The sequence below is a fragment of the Lissotriton helveticus genome, chromosome 7 (assembly GCF_964261635.1).
Source record: "Lissotriton helveticus chromosome 7, aLisHel1.1, whole genome shotgun sequence".
Classification (NCBI taxonomy): Eukaryota; Metazoa; Chordata; class Amphibia; order Caudata; family Salamandridae; genus Lissotriton; species Lissotriton helveticus.
In genome coordinates, this window is record NC_136068.1 from 40,456,317 (window position 1) to 40,471,556 (window position 15,240).

At 51.0% G+C, this 15,240-nt stretch overlaps 1 protein-coding gene across 1 annotated transcript in view; it reads left to right on the forward strand.

Annotated features, from left to right (window-relative positions):
• GRIK5 (glutamate ionotropic receptor kainate type subunit 5) overlaps positions 1 to 15,240 on the forward strand; it is a 1,072,331-nt gene that overhangs the window by 567,753 nt on the left and 489,338 nt on the right. The window lies entirely within an intron of this gene.

Here is a 15,240-nt window from a genome sequence, read left to right on the forward strand (position 1 = left end):
AGTGACACAGCCCCAACAGCTGTATTTTAGCAGTCCTGCTCTCCGGTGAGTGACACAGCCCCAACAGCTGTATTTTAGCAGACCTTCTCTCCAGTGAGTGACACAGCCCCAGCAGCTGTATTTTAGCAGTCCTGCTCTCCGGTGAGTGACACAGCCCCAACAGCTGTATTTTAGCAGTCCTGCTCTCCAGTGAGTGGCACAGCCCCAACAGCTGTATTTTAGCAGTCCCGCTCTCCGGTGAGTGACACCGCCCCAACAGCTGTATTTTATCAGTCCCGCTCTCTGGTGAGTGACACAGCCCTACAGCTGTATTTTAGCTGTCCTGCTCTCCGGTGAGTGACACAGCCCCAACAGCTGTATTTTAGCAGACCTGCTCTCCAGTGAGTGACACAGCCCCAACAGCTGTATTTTAGCAGACCTGCTCTCCAGTGAGTGACACAGCCCCAACAGCTGTATTTTAGCAGTCCTGCTCTACAGTGAGTGACACCTCCCCAACAGCTGTATTTTAGCAGACCTTCTCTCCAGTGAGTGACACTGCCCCAACAGCTGTATTTTAGCAGTCCTGCTCTCCAGTGAGTGACTCAGCCCCAACAGCTGTATTTTAGCAGACCTGCTCTCCAGTGAGTGACAGAGCCCCAACAGCTGTATTTTAGTAGTCCTGCTCTCCAGTGAGTGACACAGCCCCAACAGCTGTATTTTAGCAGTCCTGCTCTCCAGTGAGCGACACAGCCCCAACAGCTGTATTTTAGCAGTCCTGCTCTCCGGTGAGCGACACAGCCCCAACAGCTGTATTTTAGCAGACCTGCTCTCTAGTGAGTGACACAGCCCCAACCGCTGTATTTTAGCAGTCCTGCTCTCCGGTAAGTGACAGAGCCCTAACAGCTGTATTTTAGCAGACCTGCTCTCCAGTGAGTGACACAGCCCCAACAGCTGTATTTTAGCTGTCCTGCTCTCCAGTGAGTGACAAAGCCCCAACAGCTCTATTTTAGGAGTCCTGCTCTCCAGTGAGCGACACAGCCCCAACAGCTGTATTTTAGCAGTCCTGCTCTCCGGTGAGTGACACAGCCCCTACAGCTGTATTTTAGCTGTCCTGCTCTCCAGTGAGTGACACAGCCCCAACAGCTGTATTTTAGTAGTCCTGCTCTCCAGTGAGTGACACAGCCCCAACAGCTGTATTTTAGCAGTCCTGCTCTCCGGTGAGTGACACAGCCCCAACAGCTGTATTTTAGCAGACCTGCTCTCCAGTGAGTGACACAGCCCCAGCAGCTGTATTTTAGCAGTCCTGCTCTCCGGTGAGTGACACAACCCAACAGCTGTATATTAGCAGTCTTGCTCTCCAGTGAGTGACACAGCCCCAACAGCTGTATTTTAGCAGTCCTGCTCTCCAGTGAGTGACACAGCCCCAACAGCTGTATTTTAGCAGTCCTGCTCTCCGGTGAGTGACACAGCCCCAACAGCTGTATTTTAGCAGTCCTGCTCTCCGGTGAGTGACACAGCCCCAATAGCTGTATTTTAGCAGTCCCGCTCTCCGGTGAGTGACACAGCCCTAAAAGTTGTATTTTAGCAGGCCTGTCTCCGGTGAGTGACACAGCCCTAACAGCTGTCTTTTAGCAGACCTGCTCTCCAGTGAGTGACACAGTCCCAACAGCTGTATTTTAGCTGTCCTGCTCTCCAGTGAGTGACACAGCCCCAACAGCTGTATTTTAGCAGTCCTGCTCTCCAGTGAGTGACACAGCCCCAACAGCTGTATTTTAGCAGTCCTGCTCTCCGGTAAGTGACACAGCCCCAACAGCTGTATTTTAGCAGACCTGCTCTCCAGTGAGTGACACAGCCCCAACAGCTGTATTTTAGCAGTCCTGCTCTCTGGTGAGTTACACAGCCCTAACAGCTGTATTTAAGCAGTCCTGCTCTCCGGTGAGTGACACAGCCCCAACAGCTGTATTTTAGCAGACCTGCTCTCCAGTGAGTGACACAGCCCCAACAGCTGTATTTTAGCAGACCTGCTCTCCAGTGAGTGACACAGCCCCAACAGCTATATTTTAGCAGTCCTTCTCTCCAGTGAGTGACACTGCCCCAACAGCTGTATTTTAGCAGTCCCGCTCTCCGGTGAGTGACACAGCCCTAACAGCTGTATTTTAGAAGACCTGCTCTCCAGTGAGTGACAGAGCCCCAACAGCTCTATTTTAGTAGTCCTGCTCTCCAGTGAGTGACACAGCCCCAACAGCTGTATTTTAGCAGTCATGCTCTCCAGTGAGCGACACAGCCCCAACAGCTGTATTTTAGCAGTCCTGCTCTACGGTGAGTGACTAAGCCCCAACAGCTGTATTTTAGCAGACCTGCTCTCCAGTGAGTGACACAGCCCCAACAGCTGTATTTTAGGGATGTATGACATTACAAAGCATGCTTTTACATCGCATGCCTTTACAACGCGGTTTTTACATCGCAGTCCATTACAACGCATAGCGCTATGGGGTGCTGGATAGTGAATAGTTTAATTTACTATTCCAACTCCAGTCCCCGTGGACACTAGGGAAGGTTATTGGATAGTAAATTAACCTATTCCCTATCCTAGAGCGCCCCCCAGAGCATTGCGTTGTAATAGTTTGCGTCGTAATGACCGTTTTGTAATGGTAGTGCGTTGTAAAAGTTTCGTTGTAACGGTTGTTCACCGTATTTTAGCAGTCCTGCTCTCAGGTAAGTGACAGAGCCCTAACAGCTGTATTTTAGCAGACCTGCTCTCCAGTGAGTGACACAGCCCCAACAGCTGTATTTTAGCTGTCCTGCTCTCCAGTGAGTGACACAGACCCAACAGCTGTATTTTAGGAGTCCTGCTCTCCAGTGAGCGACACAGCCCCAACAGCTGTATTTTAGCAGTCCTGCTCTCCGGTGAGTGGCACAGCCCCAACAGCTGTATTTTAGCAGACCTGCTCTCCAGTGAGTGACACAGCCCCAACAGCTGTATTTTAGCAGTCCTGCTCTGCGGTAAGTGACACAGCCCCAACAGCTGTATTTTAGCAGTCCTGCTCTCCAGTGAGTGACACAGCCCCAACAGCTGTATTTTAGCAGTCCTGCTCTCCAGTGAATGGCACAGCCCCAACAGCTGTATTTTAGCTGTCCTGCTCCCAGTGAGTGACACAGCCCCAAAAGCTGTATTTTAGCAGTCCAGCGCTCCAGTGAGTGACACAACCCAACAGCTGTATTTTAGCAGTCTTGCTCTCCAGTGAGTGACACAGCCCCAACAGCTGTATTTTAGCAGTCCTGCTCTCCGGTGAGTGACACAGCCCCAACAGCTGTATTTTAGCAGTCCTGCTCTCCGGTGAGTGACACAGCCCCAATAGCTGTATTTTAGCAGTCCCGCTCTCCGGTGAGTGACACAGCCCTAAAAGTTGTATTTTAGCAGTCCAGTCTCCGGTGAGTGACACAGCCCTAACAGCTGTCTTTTAGCAGACTTGCTCTCCAGTGAGTGACACAGCCCCAACAGCTGTATTTTAGCTGTCCTGCTCTCCAGTGAGTGACACAGCCCCAACAGCTGTATTTTAGTAGTCCTGCTCTCCAGTGAGTGACACAGCCCCAACAGCTGTATTTTAGCAGTCCTGCTCTCCGGTAAGTGACACAGCCCCAACAGCTGTATTTTAGCAGACCTGCTCTCCAGTGAGTGACACAGCCCCAACAGCTGTATTTTAGCAGTCCCGCTCTCTGGTGAGTTACACAGCCCTAACAGCTGTATTTTAGCAGTTCTGCTCTCCGGTGAGTGACACAGCCCCAACAGCTGTATTTTAGCAGACCTGCTCTCCAGTGAGTGACACAGCCCCAACAACTGTATTTTAGCAGACCTGCTCTCCAGTGAGTGACACAGCCCCAACAGCTGTATTTTAGCAGACCTGCTCTCCAGTGAGTGACACAGCCCCAACAGCTGTATTTTAGCAGTCCTGCTCTACAGTGAGTGACACCTCCCCAACAGCTGTATTTTAGCAGACCTTCTCTCCAGTGAGTGACACTGCCCCAACAGCTGTATTTTAGCAGTCCTGCTCTCCAGTGAGTGACTCAGCCCCAACAGCTGTATTTTAGCAGACCTGCTCTCCAGTGAGTGACAGAGCCCCAACAGCTGTATTTTAGTAGTCCTGCTCTCCAGTGAGTGACACAGCCCCAACAGCTGTATTTTAGCAGTCCTGCTCTCCAGTGAGCGACACAGCCCCAACATCTGTATTTTAGCAGTCCTGCTCTCCGGTGAGCGACACAGCCCCAACAGCTGTATTTTAGCAGACCTGCTCTCTAGTGAGTGACACAGCCCCAACCGCTGTATTTTAGCAGTCCTGCTCTCCGGTAAGTGACAGAGCCCTAACAGCTGTATTTTAGCAGACCTGCTCTCCAGTGAGTGACACAGCCCCAACAGCTGTATTTTAGCTGTCCTGCTCTCCAGTGAGTGACAAAGCCCCAACAGCTCTATTTTAGGAGTCCTGCTCTCCAGTGAGCGACACAGCCCCAACAGCTGTATTTTAGCAGTCCTGCTCTCCGGTGAGTGACACAGCCCCTACAGCTGTATTTTAGCTTTCCTGCTCTCCAGTGAGTGACACAGCCCCAACAGCTGTATTTTAGTAGTCCTTCTCTCCAGTGAGTGACACAGCCCCAACAGCTGTATTTTAGCAGTCCTGCTCTCCGGTGAGTGACACAGCCCCAACAGCTGTATTTTAGCAGACCTGCTCTCCAGTGAGTGACACAGCCCCAGCAGCTGTATTTTAGCAGTCCTGCTCTCCGGTGAGTGACACAACCCAACAGCTGTATATTAGCAGTCTTGCTCTCCAGTGAGTGACACAGCCCCAACAGCTGTATTTTAGCAGTCCTGCTCTCCAGTGAGTGACACAGCCCCAACAGCTGTATTTTAGCAGTCCTGCTCTCCGGTGAGTGACACAGCCCCAACAGCTGTATTTTAGCAGTCCTGCTCTCCGGTGAGTGACACAGCCCCAATAGCTGTATTTTAGCAGTCCCGCTCTCCGGTGAGTGACACAGCCCTAAAAGTTGTATTTTAGCAGTCCTGTCTCCGGTGAGTGACACAGCCCTAACAGCTGTCTTTTAGCAGACCTGCTCTCCAGTGAGTGACACAGTCCCAACAGCTGTATTTTAGCTGTCCTGCTCTCCAGTGAGTGACACAGCCCCAACAGCTGTATTTTAGCAGTCCTGCTCTCCAGTGAGTGACACAGCCCCAACAGCTGTATTTTAGCAGTCCTGCTCTCCGGTAAGTGACACAGCCCCAACAGCTGTATTTTAGCAGACCTGCTCTCCAGTGAGTGACACAGCCCCAACAGCTGTATTTTAGCAGTCCTGCTCTCTGGTGAGTTACACAGCCCTAACAGCTGTATTTAAGCAGTCCTGCTCTCCGGTGAGTGACACAACCCCAACAGCTGTATTTTAGCAGACCTGCTCTCCAGTGAGTGACACAGCCCCAACAGCTGTATTTTAGCAGACCTGCTCTCCAGTGAGTGACACAGCCCCAACAGCTATATTTTAGCAGTCCTGCTCTCCTGTGAGTGACACCGCCCCAACAGCTGTATTTTAGCAGTCCTGCTCTCCAGTGAGTGACACAGCCCCAACAGCTGTATTTTAGCAGACCTTCTCTCCAGTGAGTGACACTGCCCCAACAGCTGTATTTTAGCAGTCCCGCTCTCCGGTGAGTGACACAGCCCTAAAAGCTGTATTTTAGCAGTCCCTCTCTCCGGTGAGTGACACAGCCCTAACAGCTGTATTTTAGAAGACCTGCTCTCCAGTGAGTGACAGAGCCCCAACAGCTCTATTTTAGTAGTCCTGCTCTCCAGTGAGTGACACAGCCCCAACAGCTGTATTTTAGCAGTCCTGCTCTCCAGTGAGCGACACAGCCCCAACAGCTGTATTTTAGCAGTCCTGCTCTACGGTGAGTGACTAAGCCCCAACAGCTGTATTTTAGCAGACCTGCTCTCCAGTGAGTGACACAGCCCCAACAGCTGTATTTTAGGGATGTATGACATTACAAAGCATGCTTTTACATCGCATGCCTTTACAACGCGGTTTTTACATCGCAGTCCATTACAACGCATAGCGCTATGGGGTGCTGGATAGTGAATAGTTTAATTTACTATTCCAACTCCAGTCCCCGTGGACACTAGGGAAGGTTATTGGATAGTAAATTAACCTATTCCCTATCCTAGAGCGCCCCCCAGAGCATTGCGTTGTAATAGTTTGCGTCGTAATGACCGCGTTGTAATGGTAGTGCGTTGTAAAAGTTTCGTTGTAACGGTTGTTCACCGTATTTTAGCAGTCCTGCTCTCAGGTAAGTGACAGAGCCCTAACAGCTGTATTTTAGCAGACCTGCTCTCCAGTGAGTGACACAGCCCCAACAGCTGTATTTTAGCTGTCCTGCTCTCCAGTGAGTGACACAGACCCAACAGCTGTATTTTAGGAGTCCTGCTCTCCAGTGAGCGACACAGCCCCAACAGCTGTATTTTAGCAGTCCTGCTCTCCGGTGAGTGGCACAGCCCCAACAGCTGTATTTTAGCAGACCTGCTCTCCAGTGAGTGACACAGCCCCAACAGCTGTATTTTAGCAGTCCTGCTCTGCGGTAAGTGACACAGCCCCAACAGCTGTATTTTAGCAGTCCTGCTCTCCAGCGAGTGACACAGCCCCAACAGCTGTATTTTAGCAGCCCTGCTCTCCAGTGAGTGACACAGCCCCAACAGCTGTATTTTAGCAGTCCTGCTCTCCAGTGAATGGCACAGCCCCAACAGCTGTATTTTAGCTGTCCTGCTCCCAGTGAGTGACACAGCCCCAAAAGCTGTATTTTAGCAGTCCAGCGCTCCAGTGAGTGACACAACCCAACAGCTGTATTTTAGCAGTCTTGCTCTCCAGTGAGTGACACAGCCCCAACAGCTGTATTTTAGCAGTCTTGCTCTCCAGTGAGTGACACAGCCCCAACAGCTGTATTTTAGCAGTCCTGCTCTCCGGTGAGTGACACAGCCCCAACAGCTGTATTTTAGCAGTCCTGCTCTCCGGTGAGTGACACAGCCCCAATAGCTGTATTTTAGCAGTCCCGCTCTCCGGTGAGTGACACAGCCCTAAAAGTTGTATTTTAGCAGTCCAGTCTCCGGTGAGTGACACAGCCCTAACAGCTGTCTTTTAGCAGACTTGCTCTCCAGTGAGTGACACAGCCCCAACAGCTGTATTTTAGCTGTCCTGCTCTCCAGTGAGTGACACAGCCCCAACAGCTGTATTTTAGTAGTCCTGCTCTCCAGTGAGTGACACAGCCCCAACAGCTGTATTTTAGCAGTCCTGCTCTCCGGTAAGTGACACAGCCCCAACAGCTGTATTTTAGCAGACCTGCTCTCCAGTGAGTGACACAGCGCCAACAGCTGTATTTTAGCTGTCCCGCTCTCTGGTGAGTTACACAGCCCTAACAGCTGTATTTTAGCAGTTCTGCTCTCCGGTGAGTGACACAGCCCCAACAGCTGTATTTTAGCAGACCTGCTCTCCAGTGAGTGACACAGCCCCAACAACTGTATTTTAGCAGACCTGCTCTCCAGTGAGTGACACAGCCCCAACAGCTGTATTTTAGCAGTCCTGCTCTCCGGTGAGTGACACCGCCCCAACAGCTGTATTTTAGCAGTCCTGCTCTCCAGTGAGTGACACAGCCCCAACAGCTATATTTTAGCAGTCCTGCTCTCCGGTGAGTGACACCGCCCCAACAGCTGTATTTTAGCAGTCCTGCTCTCCAGTGAGTGACACAGCCCCAACAGCTGTATTTTAGCAGACCTTCTCTCCAGTGAGTGACACTGCCCCAACAGCTGTAATTTAGCAGTCCCGCTCTCCGGTGAGTGACACAGCCCTAAAAGCTGTATTTTAGCAGTCCCGCTCTCCGGTGAGTGACACAGCCCTAACAGCTGTATTTTAGAAGACCTGCTCTCCAGTGAGTGACAGAGCCCCAACAGCTCTATTTTAGTAGTCCTGCTCTCCAGTGAGTGACACAGCCCCAACAGCTGTATTTTAGCAGTCCTGCTCTCCAGTGAGCGACACAGCCCCAACAGCTGTATTTTAGCAGTCCTGCTCTACAGTGAGTGACTAAGCCCCAACAGCTGTATTTTAGCAGACCTGCTCTCCAGTGAGTGACACAGCCCCAACAGCTGTATTTTAGGGATGTATGACATTACAAAGCATGCTTTTACATCGCATGCCTTTACAACGCGGTTTTTACATCGCAGTCCATTACAACGCATAGCGCTATGGGGTGCTGGATAGTGAATAGTTTAATTTACTATTCCAACTCCAGTCCCCGTGGACACTAGGGAAGGTTATTGGATAGTAAATTAACCTATTCCCTATCCTAGAGCGCCCCCCAGAGCATTGCGTTGTAATAGTTTGCGTCGTAATGACCGCGTTGTAATGGTAGTGCGTTGTAAAAGTTTCGTTGTAACGGTTGTTCACCGTATTTTAGCAGTCCTGCTCTCAGGTAAGTGACAGAGCCCTAACAGCTGTATTTTAGCAGACCTGCTCTCCAGTGAGTGACACAGCCCCAACAGCTGTATTTTAGCTGTCCTGCTCTCCAGTGAGTGACACAGACCCAACAGCTGTATTTTAGGAGTCCTGCTCTCCAGTGAGCGACACAGCCCCAACAGCTGTATTTTAGCAGTCCTGCTCTCCGGTGAGTGGCACAGCCCCAACAGCTGTATTTTAGCAGACCTGCTCTCCAGTGAGTGACACAGCCCCAACAGCTGTATTTTAGCAGTCCTGCTCTGCGGTAAGTGACACAGCCCCAACAGCTGTATTTTAGCAGTCCTGCTCTCCAGTGAGTGACACAGCCCCAACAGCTGTATTTTAGCAGCCCTGCTCTCCAGTGAGTGACACAGCCCCAACAGCTGTATTTTAGCAGTCCTGCTCTCCAGTGAATGGCACAGCCCCAACAGCTGTATTTTATCTGTCCTGCTCCCAGTGAGTGACACAGCCCCAAAAGCTGTATTTTAGCAGTCCAGCGCTCCAGTGAGTGACACAACCCAACAGCTGTATTTTAGCAGTCTTGCTCTCCAGTGAGTGACACAGCCCCAACAGCTGTATTTTAGCAGTCTTGCTCTCCAGTGAGTGACACAGCCCCAACAGCTGTATTTTAGCAGTCCTGCTCTCCGGTGAGTGACACAGCCCCAACAGCTGTATTTTAGCAGTCCTGCTCTCCGGTGAGTGACACAGCCCCAATAGCTGTATTTTAGCAGTCCCGCTCTCCGGTGAGTGACACAGCCCTAAAAGTTGTATTTTAGCAGTCCAGTCTCCGGTGAGTGACACAGCCCTAACAGCTGTCTTTTAGCAGACTTGCTCTCCAGTGAGTGACACAGCCCCAACAGCTGTATTTTAGCTGTCCTGCTCTCCAGTGAGTGACACAGCCCCAACAGCTGTATTTTAGTAGTCCTGCTCTCCAGTGAGTGACACAGCCCCAACAGCTGTATTTTAGCAGTCCTGCTCTCCGGTAAGTGACACAGCCCCAACAGCTGTATTTTAGCAGACCTGCTCTCCAGTGAGTGACACAGCCCCAACAGCTGTATTTTAGCAGTCCCGCTCTCTGGTGAGTTACACAGCCCTAACAGCTGTATTTTAGCAGTTCTGCTCTCGGTGAGTGACACAGCCCCAACAGCTGTATTTTAGCAGACCTGCTCTCCAGTGAGTGACACAGCCCCAACAACTGTATTTTAGCAGACCTGCTCTCCAGTGAGTGACACAGCCCCAACAGCTGTATTTTAGCAGTCCTGCTCTCCGGTGAGTGACACCGCCCCAACAGCTGTATTTTAGCAGTCCTGCTCTCCAGTGAGTGACACAGCCCCAACAGCTATATTTTAGCAGTCCTGCTCTCCGGTGAGTGACACCGCCCAACAGCTGTATTTTAGCAGTCCTGCTCTCCAGTGAGTGACACAGCCCCAACAGCTGTATTTTAGCAGACCTTCTCTCCAGTGAGTGACACTGCCCCAACAGCTGTATTTTAGCAGTCCCGCTCTCCGGTGAGTGACACAGCCCTAAAAGCTGTATTTTAGCAGTCCCGCTCTCCGGTGAGTGACACAGCCCTAACAGCTGTATTTTAGAAGACCTGCTCTCCAGTGAGTGACAGAGCCCCAACAGCTCTATTTTAGTAGTCCTGCTCTCCAGTGAGTGACACAGCCCCAACAGCTGTATTTTAGCAGTCCTGCTCTCCAGTGAGCGACACAGCCCCAACAGCTGTATTTTAGCAGTCCTGCTCTACAGTGAGTGACTAAGCCCCAACAGCTGTATTTTAGCAGACCTGCTCTCCAGTGAGTGACACAGCCCCAACAGCTGTATTTTAGGGATGTATGACATTACAAAGCATGCTTTTACATCGCATGCCTTTACAACGCGGTTTTTACATCGCAGTCCATTACAACGCATAGCGCTATGGGGTGCTGGATAGTGAATAGTTTAATTTACTATTCCAACTCCAGTCCCCGTGGACACTAGGGAAGGTTATTGGATAGTAAATTAACCTATTCCCTATCCTAGAGCGCCCCCCAGAGCATTGCGTTGTAATAGTTTGCGTCGTAATGACCGCGTTGTAATGGTAGTGCGTTGTAAAAGTTTCGTTGTAACGGTTGTTCACCGTATTTTAGCAGTCCTGCTCTCAGGTAAGTGACAGAGCCCTAACAGCTGTATTTTAGCAGACCTGCTCTCCAGTGAGTGACACAGCCCCAACAGCTGTATTTTAGCTGTCCTGCTCTCCAGTGAGTGACACAGACCCAACAGCTGTATTTTAGGAGTCCTGCTCTCCAGTGAGCGACACAGCCCCAACAGCTGTATTTTAGCAGTCCTGCTCTCCGGTGAGTGGCACAGCCCCAACAGCTGTATTTTAGCAGACCTGCTCTCCAGTGAGTGACACAGCCCCAACAGCTGTATTTTAGCAGTCCTGCTCTGCGGTAAGTGACACAGCCCCAACAGCTGTATTTTAGCAGTCCTGCTCTCCAGTAAGTGACACAGCCCCAACAGCTGTATTTTAGCAGCCCTGCTCTCCAGTGAGTGACACAGCCCCAACAGCTGTATTTTAGCAGTCCTGCTCTCCAGTGAATGGCACAGCCCCAACAGCTGTATTTTATCTGTCCTGCTCCCAGTGAGTGACACAGCCCCAAAAGCTGTATTTTAGCAGTCCAGCGCTCCAGTGAGTGACACAACCCAACAGCTGTATTTTAGCAGTCTTGCTCTCCAGTGAGTGACACAGCCCCAACAGCTGTATTTTAGCAGTCTTGCTCTCCAGTGAGTGACACAGCCCCAACAGCTGTATTTTAGCAGTCCTGCTCTCCGGTGAGTGACACAGCCCCAACAGCTGTATTTTAGCAGTCCTGCTCTCCGGTGAGTGACACAGCCCCAATAGCTGTATTTTAGCAGTCCCGCTCTCCGGTGAGTGACACAGCCCTAAAAGTTGTATTTTAGCAGTCCAGTCTCCGGTGAGTGACACAGCCCTAACAGCTGTCTTTTAGCAGACTTGCTCTCCAGTGAGTGACACAGCCCCAACAGCTGTATTTTAGCTGTCCTGCTCTCCAGTGAGTGACACAGCCCCAACAGCTGTATTTTAGTAGTCCTGCTCTCCAGTGAGTGACACAGCCCCAACAGCTGTATTTTAGCAGTCCTGCTCTCCGGTAAGTGACACAGCCCCAACAGCTGTATTTTAGCAGACCTGCTCTCCAGTGAGTGACACAGCCCCAACAGCTGTATTTTAGCAGTCCCGCTCTCTGGTGAGTTACACAGCCCTAACAGCTGTATTTTAGCAGTTCTGCTCTCGGTGAGTGACACAGCCCCAACAGCTGTATTTTAGCAGACCTGCTCTCCAGTGAGTGACACAGCCCCAACAACTGTATTTTAGCAGACCTGCTCTCCAGTGAGTGACACAGCCCCAACAGCTGTATTTTAGCAGTCCTGCTCTCCGGTGAGTGACACCGCCCCAACAGCTGTATTTTAGCAGTCCTGCTCTCCAGTGAGTGACACTGCCCCAACAGCTGTATTTTAGCAGTCCCGCTCTCCGGTGAGTGACACAGCCCTAAAAGCTGTATTTTAGCAGTCCCGCTCTCCGGTGAGTGACACAGCCCTAACAGCTGTATTTTAGAAGACCTGCTCTCCAGTGAGTGACAGAGCCCCAACAGCTCTATTTTAGTAGTCCTGCTCTCCAGTGAGTGACACAGCCCCAACAGCTGTATTTTAGCAGTCCTGCTCTCCAGTGAGCGACACAGCCCCAACAGCTGTATTTTAGCAGTCCTGCTCTACGGTGAGTGACTAAGCCCCAACAGCTGTATTTTAGCAGACCTGCTCTCCAGTGAGTGACACAGCCCCAACAGCTGTATTTTAGGGATGTATGACTTTACAAAGCATGCTTTTACATCGCATGCCTTTACAACGCGGTTTTTACATCGCAGTCCATTACAACGCATAGCACTATGGGGTGCTGGATAGTGAATAGTTTAATTTACTATTCCAACTCCAGTCCCCGTGGACACTAGGGAAGGTTATTGGATAGTAAATTAACCTATTCCCTATCCTAGAGCGCCCCCCAGAGCATTGCGTTGTAATAGTTTGCGTCGTAATGACCGCGTTGTAATGGTAGTGCGTTGTAAAAGTTTCGTTGTAACGGTTGTTCACCGTATTTTAGCAGTCCTGCTCTCAGGTAAGTGACAGAGCCCTAACAGCTGTATTTTAGCAGACCTGCTCTCCAGTGAGTGACACAGCCCCAACAGCTGTATTTTAGCTGTCCTGCTCTCCAGTGAGTGACACAGACCCAACAGCTGTATTTTAGGAGTCCAGCTCTCCAGTGAGCGACACAGCCCCAACAGCTGTATTTTAGCAGTCCTGCTCTCCGGTGAGTGGCACAGCCCCAACAGCTGTATTTTAGCAGACCTGCTCTCCAGTGAGTGACACAGCCCCAACAGCTGTATTTTAGCAGTCCTGCTCTGCGGTAAGTGACACAGCCCCAACAGCTGTATTTTAGCAGTCCTGCTCTCCAGTGAGTGACACAGCCCCAACAGCTGTATTTTAGCAGCCCTGCTCTCCAGTGAGTGACACAGCCCCAACAGCTGTATTTTAGCAGTCCTGCTCTCCAGTGAATGGCACAGCCCCAACAGCTGTATTTTAGCTGTCCTGCTCCCAGTGAGTGACACAGCCCCAAAAGCTGTATTTTAGCAGTCCAGCGCTCCAGTGAGTGACACAACCCAACAGCTGTATTTTAGCAGTCTTGCTCTCCAGTGAGTGACACAGCCCCAACAGCTGTATTTTAGCAGTCTTGCTCTCCAGTGAGTGACACAGCCCCAACAGCTGTATTTTAGCAGTCCTGCTCTCCGGTGAGTGACACAGCCCCAACAGCTGTATTTTAGCAGTCCTGCTCTCCGGTGAGTGACACAGCCCCAATAGCTGTATTTTAGCAGTCCCGCTCTCCGGTGAGTGACACAGCCCTAAAAGTTGTATTTTAGCAGTCCAGTCTCCGGTGAGTGACACAGCCCTAACAGCTGTCTTTTAGCAGACTTGCTCTCCAGTGAGTGACACAGCCCCAACAGCTGTATTTTAGCTGTCCTGCTCTCCAGTGAGTGACACAGCCCCAACAGCTGTATTTTAGTAGTCCTGCTCTCCAGTGAGTGACACAGCCCCAACAGCTCTATTTTAGTAGTCCTGCTCTCCAGTGAGTGACACAGCCCCAACAGCTGTATTTTAGCAGTCCTGCTCTCCGGTGAGTGACACAGCCCCAACAGCTGTATTTTAGCAGACCTGCTCTCCAGTGAGTGACACAGCCCCAACAGCTGTATTTTAGCAGTCCTGCTCTCCGGTGAGTGACACAGCCACAACAGCTGTATTTTAGCAGTCCCGCTCTCCGGTGAGTGACACAGCCCCAACAGCTGTATTTTAGCAGTCCTGCTCTCCGGTGAGTGACACAGCCCCAACAGCTGTATTTTAGCAGACCTGCTCTCCAGTGAGTGACACAGCCCCAACAGCTGTATTTTAGCAGACCTGCTCTTCAGTGAGTGACACAGCCCCAACAGCTGTATTTTAGCAGACCTGCTCTCCAGTGAGTGACACAGCCCTACAGCTGTATTTTAGCTGTCCTGCTCCCAGTGAGTGACACAGCCCCAACAGCTGTATTTTAGCAGTCATGCTCTCCGGTGAGTGACACAGCCCTAAAAGCTGTATTTTAGCAGACCTGCTCTCTAGTGAGTGACACAGCCCTACAGCTGTATTTTAGCTGTCCTGCTCTCCAGTGAGTGACACAGCCCCAACAGCTGTATTTTAGCAGTCATGCTCTCCGGTGAGTGACACAGCCCTAAAAGCTGTATTTTAGCAGTCCCGCTCTCTGGTGAGTGACACAGCCCTAACAGCTGTCTTTTAGCAGACCTGCTCTCCAGTGAGTGACACAGCCCCAACAGCTGTATTTTAGCAGCCCTGCTCTCCAGTGAGTGACACAGCCCCAACAGCTGTATTTTAGCAGTCCTGCTCTCCAGTGAATGGCACAGCCCCAACAGCTGTATTTTAGCAGCCCTGCTCTCCAGTGAGTGACACAGCCCCAACAGCTGTATTTTAGCAGTCCTGCTCTCCAGTGAATGGCACAGCCCCAACAGCTGTATTTTATCTGTCCTGCTCCCAGTGAGTGACACAGCCCCAAAAGCTGTATTTTAGCAGTCCAGCTCTCCAGTGAGTGACACAGCCCCAACAGCTGTATTTTAGCAGTCCTGCTCTCCAGTGAGTGACACAGCCCCAACAGCTGTATTTTAGCAGTCCTGATCTCCGGTGAGTGACACAGCCCCAACAGCTGTATTTTAGCAGTCCTGCTCTCCGGTGAGTGACACAGCCCCAATAGCTGTATTTTAGCAGTCCCGCTCTCCGTTGAGTGACACAGCCCTAAAAGTTGTATTTTAGCAGTCCTGTCTCCGGTGAGTGACACAGCCCTAACAGCTGCCTTTTAGCAGACCTGCTCTCCAGTGAGTGACACTGCCCCAACAGCTGTATTTTATCTGTCCTTCTCTCCAGTGAGTGACACAGCCCCAACAGCTGTATTTTAGCAGTCCTGCTCTCTGGTGAGTGACACAGCCCCAACAGCTGTATTTTAGCAGACCTGCTCTCCAGTGAGAGACACAGCCCCAACAGCTGTATTTTAGCAGTCCTGCTCTCCGGTGAGTGACACAGCCCCAACAGCTGTATTTTAGCAGTCCTGCTCTCCAGTGAGTGGCACAGCCCCAACAGCTGTATTTTAGCAGTCCCGCT